The 10,996-nt window shown below is 41.5% G+C and overlaps 1 long non-coding RNA gene across 17 annotated transcripts in view; it reads left to right on the top strand.

The window, feature by feature from the left end:
- The window catches only part of LOC103669321, a 171,944-nt gene extending 161,353 nt beyond the window's left edge, over window positions 1-10,591 (top strand). For 10 of the 17 annotated variants that reach the window (XR_005834089.1, XR_005834084.1, XR_570226.2 and 7 more), the window contains 2 exons: window positions 4,843-4,933; window positions 10,403-10,591. This is a non-coding gene — a long non-coding RNA (uncharacterized LOC103669321). Of the gene's footprint in view, window positions 1-4,792; window positions 4,934-10,402 lie in introns of all 17 variants that reach the window. The other 7 variants (XR_005834085.1, XR_005834087.1, XR_005834093.1 and 4 more) reach the window with 1 other exon arrangement.
- Window positions 10,592-10,996: the final 405 nt, after the last annotated feature.

Here is a 10,996-nt window from a genome sequence, read left to right as displayed (position 1 = left end):
CTCGGCTGCAACAACCAAGAAAACAACTAAGTGAGATATGGAGGTCACAAGAGAACACTAAAGGGCCCGGAAGCTTAAGGAACATCAGGTTTGGCTGTTCTGTCTTAAGCGAAGTCGACATTAGACACCTCTTGTCATCCTTTGCTGGCCAGTCATGGAAGCTATACCCTATGCACATTGCTCTCAAGGACTAGAACACGAAACTTGATGAGCTGATGGTAGGGATGCAAAGAAAGACTCTTGTCCAAATCCAGAGTTTGCTTCAGGAAGGGGTAAGATTTGAGGGGGGGGCATGATCTTTGGATCTTTGCCATTGGAAAAAATTTCACAGTGAGTGAAAAACTTAGCTCCTGTCCAGATCCTGGAACTGGACTAACTTGAAGAAAGAATATCTGACTATTCCAAATCCAAGATGGTTGCTAAAGCGAATATGCAGAAAGGGGGAAAGGATTTATTCCAAGGAGCAAAGGAGTAGGAGATGTGAGGAGTAGGGCTGCTGGAGAGTAACACTGCAGAGAAGCAAACTGTCTTTCACAACCATGTTGGATGTATAAATCATAGTAAAACTAAATTGCCACTGCATTTGATAAAGCTATCCACTACGTGCTATTCATACACAGCATTTCTCCACTCACGTTAGGTGTATCAGAGCAGAGACTGGCTTTCTTTATTAGATGTTTCTTTGTGCTCATTGAAAATGTTTTGAAAAAGAAAAAAAAAGAAAAAAGAAAATGTTTTGAGTATTTTGACCTTAACAAAAAAAGAAAGAAAAGAAAAGAAAAGAAAAGAAAAGAAAAGAAAAGAAAAAAGAAGGAGAGGCTGCCAGTAAATGTTTCTGTGTTGTTGTTAATTTGACCCTACTAATTTCTGGATTGTATAAAGGAGTAAGCGTACGATTTTATCAAAAGCTTGTTATGCCCCAGTACATTGATTGGATGCCTCATTAATGGGTCACAAACCACATTTTGAAAAATAATTAGGTGATTGTTACAGTAATCCATGTAAGAGAAGATGATAGGTATAACTAAAGCAGTGGAAATGAGAGAAATACATGCAGTAATTATTTGGGTAGAGTCAACATGCCTTTAAGATTGAAGGGAGCAGAAAGTGAGGAGGTTGCCAGGTTGAGCAACATGTTTCCATTCATTGGCTAGAGAGCAGTGAAGGAAAAGCTATTTTGATGGAGAACAAAGTCTGCTTTGGAAATACTGAGTGTGTGATACCTGGGAGGAGGGGGGCATCTAATTGGAGATGCCTAATAAGCAGTTAGAAGTGTGGGTTGGAGATGACAAGAGAAATCTGGGCTGAAGGGATAGATTCATTGGCACGTTGATGATAGTTGAAATCACAGCAATGGACTTGACTACCCGGGGGACCAGGAGGAAGGTGGGCCAAGAGCGGAACTTGGACGACTAGCTAAAAGAAAGGTGGAGGGAGAAAAGGAAGAGAGGGGATGGAGAAACCTCATAGAGATAGAACATAAAAGTGGAAGGCCTTCAGTTACCTGTGCTGGGTTATTGTGTGCTGTCAGTAGCACCAACGCACCAGAGTATGGATGGAAGAAGGTGACCAGCAGCATGATAGACTGAAGCATGCTGGGACAGGAGCGGGAAGTAGTCCCAAGACAACCTTCACCTTGGCTGGTGGGTTTCTCCCCCGTACGAAATGAGAGCCTTGAGCTAGTTGCTGTCTGTGGTGTTTAATTTGGAGCAGGGGTGGATGGGTTGAGACTATGAGAAGATATGAAAATTAATCCATTCATTCACTCAGTGAATATTTATTGAGTTCCCGCGATGTTCAGTTACTGTTTTAGCCACAGAGACATGCTGATGAACCAGATAGACTGTGAAAGCTGATGCTGAGTAAGGGAAACAATTTAAGTTAGAGTGTATTTTCAGGTATTAATAAAAACTATGAAAGAAATATAAAATGGGTAAGGGGGAGATAGGGTGACTTGGGCAGACTTCTTTAAGTAGCTGTAATGAATAAAGTGAGGAGATCTTAATGCAGAGGGCTTGCTGAAGAGCATTCCTGGGGAGAGGACAGCAAGGGCAAAGGTCTCCGCCGGGAATGACTTGCATGGAGCGCCGGGGAAGCATCTGACGGTTTCGGCTCAGGTCAGGATCTCAGGGCGGTGAGATGGAGCCCGGAGCCAGGCTCTGTGCTGGGCATGGAGCCTGCTTGAAATTCTTTCTCTCCCTCTCCCTGTGCCCCTCTCCGATGCCCCACCCCTCTCTCTTTCTAGAAAAAAAAAAAAAAAGGAATGACTAGCATACCTGAGAACCAGTGGAAAGTGAAAAATGAAGTGAAGCCAGCGCAGCGAGTGAGCCGGAGATGATGAGCTATCAGCAGAAGCCAGCCCAGGGTGTACCTCGTTAACCACGTCAGGGACTTTCAATTTCCTTTGTGGCTGGGAACCTGTTGGAACGATTTGTAGAGGCTCGTGACTTGATCTGATTTATATTTTTAAAAGTTCACTTTGGTAGCTGTGTAGACCAAAGATGGGTGAAAATAAAAGCAGGGAACCTGAGTCGAGGTCAATGGTTTCAGTAATCCAATGGAGAGAAGATGGTAGATCGAGAGGTAGAATTAACCTTAATTGCACACCTACTCCACTGGGGCTTCATTCCAAGTACATTGTATGTGTTAACATTATTTCTGCATAGAGCCCCATGATATTGTCCTCTCTGTTTTACGTATGCGGATCCCGAAGCACTTGCTCAGCTTACACTGCTGTAAGTCTTAGAGCCGAGCGTCCCACCCCCGCGATCTAGCTCCAAACCTTGCCGGCTTCCTCTGTGCGCGACACGAACTGGGGATATATTTCGAAGGTGCAGCTGGCAGATCTCGATGGCGCTGATGTTAAGTATGAAAGAAAAGGCAAGAATCAATCTCCTTGAACTTTTTAGAACTTTGGTGTGAACAACTGTGTGACATTTAATAATGTAGAGAAGCCCGGACAGGAGAGAAGGGAACAAGAGTTCTGCTTAGAACACATTCAAGATGCCCCATAGACAGCCGGGTAAAGGCATTCAGTAAGCACTCCGAGCCTTCTGAAACCTGATAAATGACTGCTCTGTTTAAATATAAGGTAGAAGCAATCTAGCACCGGGTTAGAGAAGTATTCTGCTAACATCAGTCTATCAGCTTTCTCATACATTCTTAGATGCAGTCAGATGTCTTCACTGCTGCCCATCAGTCTCTGAACTTTGCCTGCTAGCCCGTGATTGCAGCACCCCGAACCTGCTGGGACTTACTAAATCCTGCCCCCTTGTCCCCACCACCCCCACTCCAACTTCCGTCTTTCAATTTTCACTCCATCTGATCTTAGATGATTCAACTCTTCTAGACAGGCAAGATTCATCCTCCTGGTCCTGCCTACTCCTCTCTGTGCCAAGCCTGGTGTCTACTGAGCACTGCTTGGTGCAAAACACCATGCTGGAAATGCTCTCCACCCTGATTGGGATGGCAGTGCTTAGTTCATCAAATTATATGTCTAGATACCTCAATTTAAAAATACGTCAGTTTGAGGGCACCTGGTTGGCTCAGTCAGTTGAGCACCTTACTCTTGATCTCAGCTCAGATCTTGATCATGGTTGTGAGTTCAAGCCCTGTGTTGGGCTCCACACTGGGCATAGAGCCTACTTAAAAAAAAAGAAAATAAAACCTCAATTTGGAAAATGATATTACGCTAGGTGCTTTTCAAATAAAATTTTTTTGCCTCATGAAGCTTATGGTGCAAAGAAGGTATAATACGAAGTAATAGCAGTTAACATCTAAGTGTGAAGTGAGTAACCCCAAAATAAATGTTACAGAAATCGGACAATAAAACTTCACAGAGAAGATGGCACTTGACTCATTTAAGCATTAGGTGTTTAGTTGACTACAGCAGCAGAGAGAAGAGGAAGATTCTAGGTAAGGAAAATAGTGTGAGCAAAGGTGCAGACGTGGGACTAAAAAGAAGTTTGGGGAGACAGTGAGTAGATCAGCCTGGACTTATTTTGAGAAACAGTGAAAAATAATATTGAGAGGGACCCAACCTATTGAGTCTCTTCAATGCCAAGCTAAGAAGTTTACAAAGCACTGTGTGTGCTGCAAGGAGCTATTCAATGTGATTCAACCAAAGGAGGATGTAATCTGTGTTTTTAAAGGAAATCTACCCCCCCTCGTACACACATTCCACGGCAGAATCGTTGGTTTATGTGACTTGTGGTTTGAGGTACAGAGTGCTTTCAATCTATACTCCTTAACAAGGCCTTCTGGGACATGGGTCAAAGAAAAATGGCTCCGCTCTGGGTACTCAACTTTCCGTGCAGCCGTGGCCTTGTTTTCATTGTGTTCTAAACCCTTTACTATCTTTACTCTGAGCTCTAGTCCAGTTGTATCTTCACATTTTCTCCTTGACTTGACTTTTCCATCCACCTTTAAAATGTGCGGTGACTTGTGCCAAATGTCCTCAGGCTCATCTACTATTTGAACTGCCTTTTACTGAGGCATCTTTGGTGACAGAGAAGGAATCAATCTCTGTCTTTATTTTCCTTAACTCTTTTGCTACATTGAATACCTCTGACTTCTCCATTTTTTAGAATACTCTTCTTCCTTGAGTCCATTAAAAACATGACCCTTGTCCTCTTGCTTCTGTGGATGACTTTCTGTTTCTCACTAGTTTTTCTTATATTCAAACATCCTCAAATTAAACCATTCCTCAAGTCTGTCATCATCCTTCTCTTCTTCTACCCTTCTGCCAACCCTCTTATCCATGCCTACCTCTTTGATTATCTTCTCGGGACAGGTGGCTCTCGAGGGTGCATCTTCCAATGACTGATGTCTGTTTCTGCTTAGAGGCCCAGCCAGCAAGTCCGCTCAACATATTCCAGAACAAATCTAAGATTGCCTTCTGGTCACTTCCCTATTTCTTGGATGGCATCATTGGGTAAGTCCACATCTACTTAATTTTTACTGAAAATGTACTTCTAAAAACTCCGAAGTAGCCTGTATATCCCCTTCCCTATATTGCTTGCCAATATTTGGACCTTTTTAGTCAATAAACAGTCTGTCTTATCTTTCACATGTTGTTTTCATCTATCTCTTTTCCATCTTTTCCCTATTATCCACCAGGTCAAGCCCTCATGGCCTCTTACATGAACCATTTAAAATTCCCCAAAGAGGGGTGCCTGGGTGGCTCAGTGGGTTAAGCATCTGCCTTTGGCTCAGGTCATGATCCCAGGGTCCTAGGATCGAGTCCCACAATGGGCTCCTTGCTCAGCAGGGAGCCTGCTTCTCCCTCTGCCTGCCACTCCCTCTGCTTCTGCGCTCTCTTTTTCTCTAACAAATAAATAAAATCTTTAAAAAAATTCCCTAAAGAAGCTTATTCCCTAAAGAATGCAACCTGTCTATTGCTGCCAAAATACTCTTAAAACATCGTGTTAGTCCTCTACTTAAAATCCTTCAGTGAGTCCCATTCATTTAAAGAAATAAAGCCAGATAGCTTCCCCCAGCATGTGCAGCTCTCAATACACTGAACGCAACCTTCCCTTCCAAGTTTATATCTCACCATTCTCTTTCTAGTACCCTGTGACCTGTCCAAACTCAACTACTTGCTGTTTCCTGGAGATTTCTCAAACTCTCCTAGCCCTGTGCTTTTGCTTACACACTGCCTGCCACAATTAGACACGCCAAATGAACCCCCCCCACCGCCATCCCACAAGGTCCAGTTCCAATTCATGCCATAGCAGCTACAAATGAGGGACATGAGCTTTTGCAAGAGATTGGGCAACTCTGCACGGACTTTTACACTAAAGTACCTAGAGCAGTGCCTAGTGTAAATTAAGTTTCTAATCCATGAATGTGGGCATGTCAGCTGAATGTAGATATACTGTCCTTTATGTTTCCAACTGGCTACCAGCATGTCTCTTAATAAGACTTTTTTTTACGTTTTAAAAATTGCTTTTAATTCATGAATACGTTTTCATCATAAAATATTTGGTAAAATGCTAAAGGCTTCTTGACCATCTCCAATCTAGTTCTCCAAAGGAGGAGTTACTGTCGGCCACATCACGTAGATCTTCCCAGATCTGTTTCTGTGCGTTCATGTCCCTGCATGAATAAGTAGTTATGTTCTTAAATGGTGAATTACCATATGCTCTGTGATAAGAATGCTGAATTCTAAATTTAAAAACACTTACATATTATAAAATGTTCACAATTGGTAACATTTCTTAATCATTTTAAGCATGTAGATATACATAATAATAATATTCCATGTATTGACATTTTATTCTGCCAGTCACTCGGATGTTTCGGGTAAGTAAATTCTTACAACCACTAGGTAGCTACTATTATCATCATCTTCAGAGAGATGAAGAACTGTAGTCCTAGCAAGGTTTGCTAACATACCTAGGGTCCCACTTCCAGCTAACAAGTGGAAGAACTGGAATTCTGACCTAGGAAGTCTGGCTTCAGAGCTTACACCCTTAAAGGCCTCACTCTACTCTCTATGATCCCATCCACTGAGGCAGGAAACTGTTAACTGTGCACATTCCTGTTAAATAATTTAGTGTTTGTGACCATATCTCTTGGTTTCTCCTCTACTGTGGTGGTAGGTGCTCTACCCCTGGGCTCAAGTCTTCCTGACTGCTCACACACTTCTGAGGACTGCTTGATAGACATTGTCGTACTACTCAGCTGTCTAGGCAGAGAGGAAGAGGAGACCAAACTTAAACAATGACTTGTTTATATCATCTCTGCAAAGAGTACAAGCTCTACGGGAACAAGGCCATGTCCCTCTTGCCCATCACCATTTCCCCCATGTCTGGCAAACAGTAAGCAGGCAGCAAATACGTGTGGAAATGAATGGAATTGTACACAATTGACAAGGGAACTTCTGAATCAGTGTGTTTCCCACTCCAACATTGGAGGGATAGATGTGGAGGCTAGAGAAAGGACTGAAGAGAAAGAGCTAAACTGTCTTGTTATTTTTCTTATTTTTATCAAATGAACACATACAGTAAAAAAGTAAAATAGAAAAGTATATAACAAAAAGCACCGATCTTCTTCTCCACCCCTCCCCACCATCATTTGTTTCCTGGGGGCAATCGCTTAAAACTTTTTCTGTTTTTACTTCTTCCAGTGCTTAGCTCCATATCTTTAGATAATGTGTCTATATGATTTCTTCTTAATCAACTTTACGCATAATCATTCTTTTCCCACTAAGCAACACGAGGATTTAAGAGCTTATTCTTTAAACCATGAATATGTGGTAAGCCTGGGGTAGTGAGGAATGATCCCACTTCTAGTCTAAGGATTTGGTAGAGCTCCCTGCGCATAGTTCTATCAAGGCAATTGCCATACTATCCAAAAACATCGATTTTCTTGCTCATTCCCCCATGAGATGCTGAACAACTTGAGTTGTTCTCCAATTTTGAGTTATATCTCCCTCCAATTTTGTAACCCCAGACCTATCAGTGTCTTCCAGGTAGCAGGTGGGCTTATTACATTTATTTCTTGAACAAATCAATGACTCCTACTGATAAAGTTACTGGGAAGCTGATGAGGCACAGAAAAGGGAAGATCGCAGTGACTGATCATCCAAGAAGCAAGGGAACAACTGATTTCAAGGTTGACTGACCAAATCGTCCTGCCCCCCCAAACAGCCAAGACCTGAGATGGCCAGACAGTGCACTGAGCGTGGACAGTCTGCATTTCCAGTGAGGTGAAGTGTTTTCAATTAGCAATAATATGAGATGTCCATATATAGAAGTTACTGTTACAGTCTACAAGTAATTTTGAGCAATATAAAGTCATAATTGGTACATCATTTTACTGATTATTTAAATTTTTCAAAAAAGAGTTGGAGATTTATTCCATTTTAAACATAATATAATAAAAAATATTTTAAAAAATGAAAAATAAAAAAGAAGTGTGCATGTAGATAAGTACAGTATTTCAGTGAAGGAATGTGTTCATTACACTTTGATGCATGGAATATACTATATATAGTCAAATGTATAAAAGTTGTTTCTAAGAATAATAAAATTTTATTGCATCTAAAAAAATAAATAAATATTTCAAAAACTAATTTTAGTTGCCTCTAACTTTATTATATTCCATAGTCTATAGTCAGAACCTAATAATTACATACCCAGGGCCACCATTAACTATTTTAGAAAGACCCTCTCCAAACTAGAACTTTCTCTGTTTCCTATCTCAGTAAATGGCATCTCCATTGACAAAGTAACCCAAGCACAAACTTCTTTTATTTTTTTAAAGATTTTATTTTTAAGTAATCTCCCCACCCAACATGGGGCTTAAACTCACAACCCCAAGATCAAGAGTCACAAGCTCCACTGACTGAGTCAGCCAGATGACCACCCCCCCAAACTTGTTTTATGGACCTCCCTTGCCCCCTACATATATGCAGTAACTAGGCTCTATTGGTTCTATTTGCACCATATTCCTTGCATTTGTCTCCTCCCCCGCAACCCCGCTGTAACCCCCTGAATTCAGGCAGGCTCCCATTGTCTTTTCCCGATGCCCTTGCAGCAGCCTTCTGCTTCCGCCTCCCTCTTTCCTTAACCATCGCTCTGTAACAAGCTGCCCGAGAGGTCTTTCAAAAACACAAATCTTATGGCATTTCTTAAACATGCCCAAGTTGTTTGATGCTCCAGAGTTCCCTTAGCATGGAATGACTTCCCCTTCTTTTCCCCCATCCTCTCCTTGGGGTGGGTTATCCTAAAGCTTAGCATTAGTTTGACTGTTGACCCTGATTTGTCCAGAACAATCTCAATTTCACTTGTTGTCTCAGCATTATTACTGATAGCAACCCTTTGATCATTCTCAAAAGTTCCCCAGCATGTAAGTTTGCTAGAGCTGCTACAACAGACCTATAATACTACAGACTGGGTGGCTTAAACAACAGAAATTTATTCTCACAGTTCTGGAGACTGGAAGTCCAAGACTAAGGTGTTGGCAGATTCGGTTTCTTTTGAAGCTTCTCTCCTTGGCTTGTAGAGGGCCACCTTCTTGCTGTCCTCATATGGACTTTTCTCTGTGGGTATGTGCCTGGTGTCTTGCTCTGTGCTCTAATCACCTCTTCTTCTTCTTTTTTTCAGGTTTGTTTATTTATTATTTATTTATTTGTTTGTTTATTTATTTATTTATTTTGGGGGGGGTGAGAGAGGGCGAGTGAGGGGAGGGGAAAAAGAAGAGGGAGAGAGAGAATCCTCATCCTCAAGCAGACTCCCCCCTAAGCACAGAGCCTGATATGGGGCTTGATCCCAGGACCCTGAGATCATGACCTGAGCCGAAATCAAGAGTCGGACACTTAACTGACTGAGCCACGCAGGTGCCCCTAATCTCCTTTTCTTATAAGGACACCAATCAGATTAGCTTAGGACCCACACTAATGGCCTCATTTTAACTTAATTACCTTTCTAAAGGCCCTATCTCCAAAAACAGCCACATTCTGAGTTAGTAGGGTTAAGACTTCAACATATGAATATTAGAGGAACACAGTTCAGTCCCCAACACCCAGATTGAACAGTGTATAAAGTTATACTACTTAAAATAGGTCTTCTGCAGACCTATTAAGTCATCCTTCTAAAGGAAGATGAGGTGGAAGACAGTGCGAAACGTCAGGGAGGGTGGTAGTATCATGTGTCTCTGGAAATTCCTGATACACCCCAATAGCCAAAGATATCGGACTGATAGGATAGGTAACTGCAAAGTTTGTGCTCGGGATTGAACCCCAGGTCTTGGTGGTTAAGTGGCGGGTAGACAAGGACAATGAGTCACAAGTACAGGGATGCCAGAAATGCTGAAATCCCGAGGCTCCCTGTGCCCAGGCCTACTTCTGGGTCTACCAGATACACAGGCTGGTCGTAGCAAGTCTCAGTTCCAGGCCTCACTGCACAACGGGATCGATGCTTCTACCATATACAGCCTGCCCCAGTTGATTGATTCTAGCACAAGAGTGAGTCTCAGCTCTGGGGAACAAGAACCAGCACGCCCAGAGGTTTCTCATAATTCCAGGGTATTCAGGTCAAAGGAAACACATGGAAATATAAATTGTTAACTTCACTACCACAGAAAGTAATCATTTATACTTCATTGAAATATATCAATGTATAATAATTCTGTGAACTAAACTATTGCTTCCAAGATTCACTAAAAGTCAAAATATTATCTGAGTAAAGTCTTGCTCAGAGAAATAGAAGAATTGTTTTATTCTTTGTAAACTGCGACTTTTATCAGTGATGTGATTAGGTGCTTTTAAAAATGTTACAATTTGGGGAGAATAACATTAGGCTTTGACTCATTAAAGCCACTATATAACTCAAAGAGTGTTACATGACTTGGCTAATCAAATGTAACTTAAAGCATTTTTTTTTTGTCTTTGAATCAGATGTCCAATGGGTTTCCAAAAAAGAGGACACGGGATTGTTAAACTCACTGAACAGCAACAAAAAGCTGCTTCGTCTCACCTACCCATTATGGAAAACGAAGGATTAGTTTTCACAAGAAAACAAATTCATTAACATAAAATGAAGAATATTTCCCATCAACATGTTCTCTTTCTTTTCAAAAGCGCTAAGTATTGTTTCATTTTATATAATACATGTCTGTCACTGATGTGTCTTTCTTTTATGTCTATATAACAGAATATTGTATTTCATTGTATTTAGTTTTTCAAATGACTTTTCAAGAACGAAACCCTCTATTGTCACTTCACCGCAGAGAGAGGAGTAGTTTAAGTCTTAAAGTGCTTACTCTGAACTCAGCTACCATAGATGGTAAAGTCTATTTGGACATCCTTACATGTAACCCAGGCACATGGACAAATGATGGAAAGGAACTGGGAGCCAGAGATATGTTTTACCTTCAGTGACTCAACCGCTTTCAATACAGGGCTTTGATATCACGCTGGATAAAAATTAGAATGATTAGTTTCTATTTGAGAGGGGATCTAGATGAGGAGAGGGAGGTTTGATAGCATAGC

Source organism: Ursus maritimus, unplaced genomic scaffold, assembly GCF_017311325.1.
Source record: "Ursus maritimus isolate PB19 unplaced genomic scaffold, ASM1731132v1 scaffold_12, whole genome shotgun sequence".
Classification (NCBI taxonomy): Eukaryota; Metazoa; Chordata; class Mammalia; order Carnivora; family Ursidae; genus Ursus; species Ursus maritimus.
This window is presented reverse-complemented; position numbering and strand designations above follow the sequence as displayed.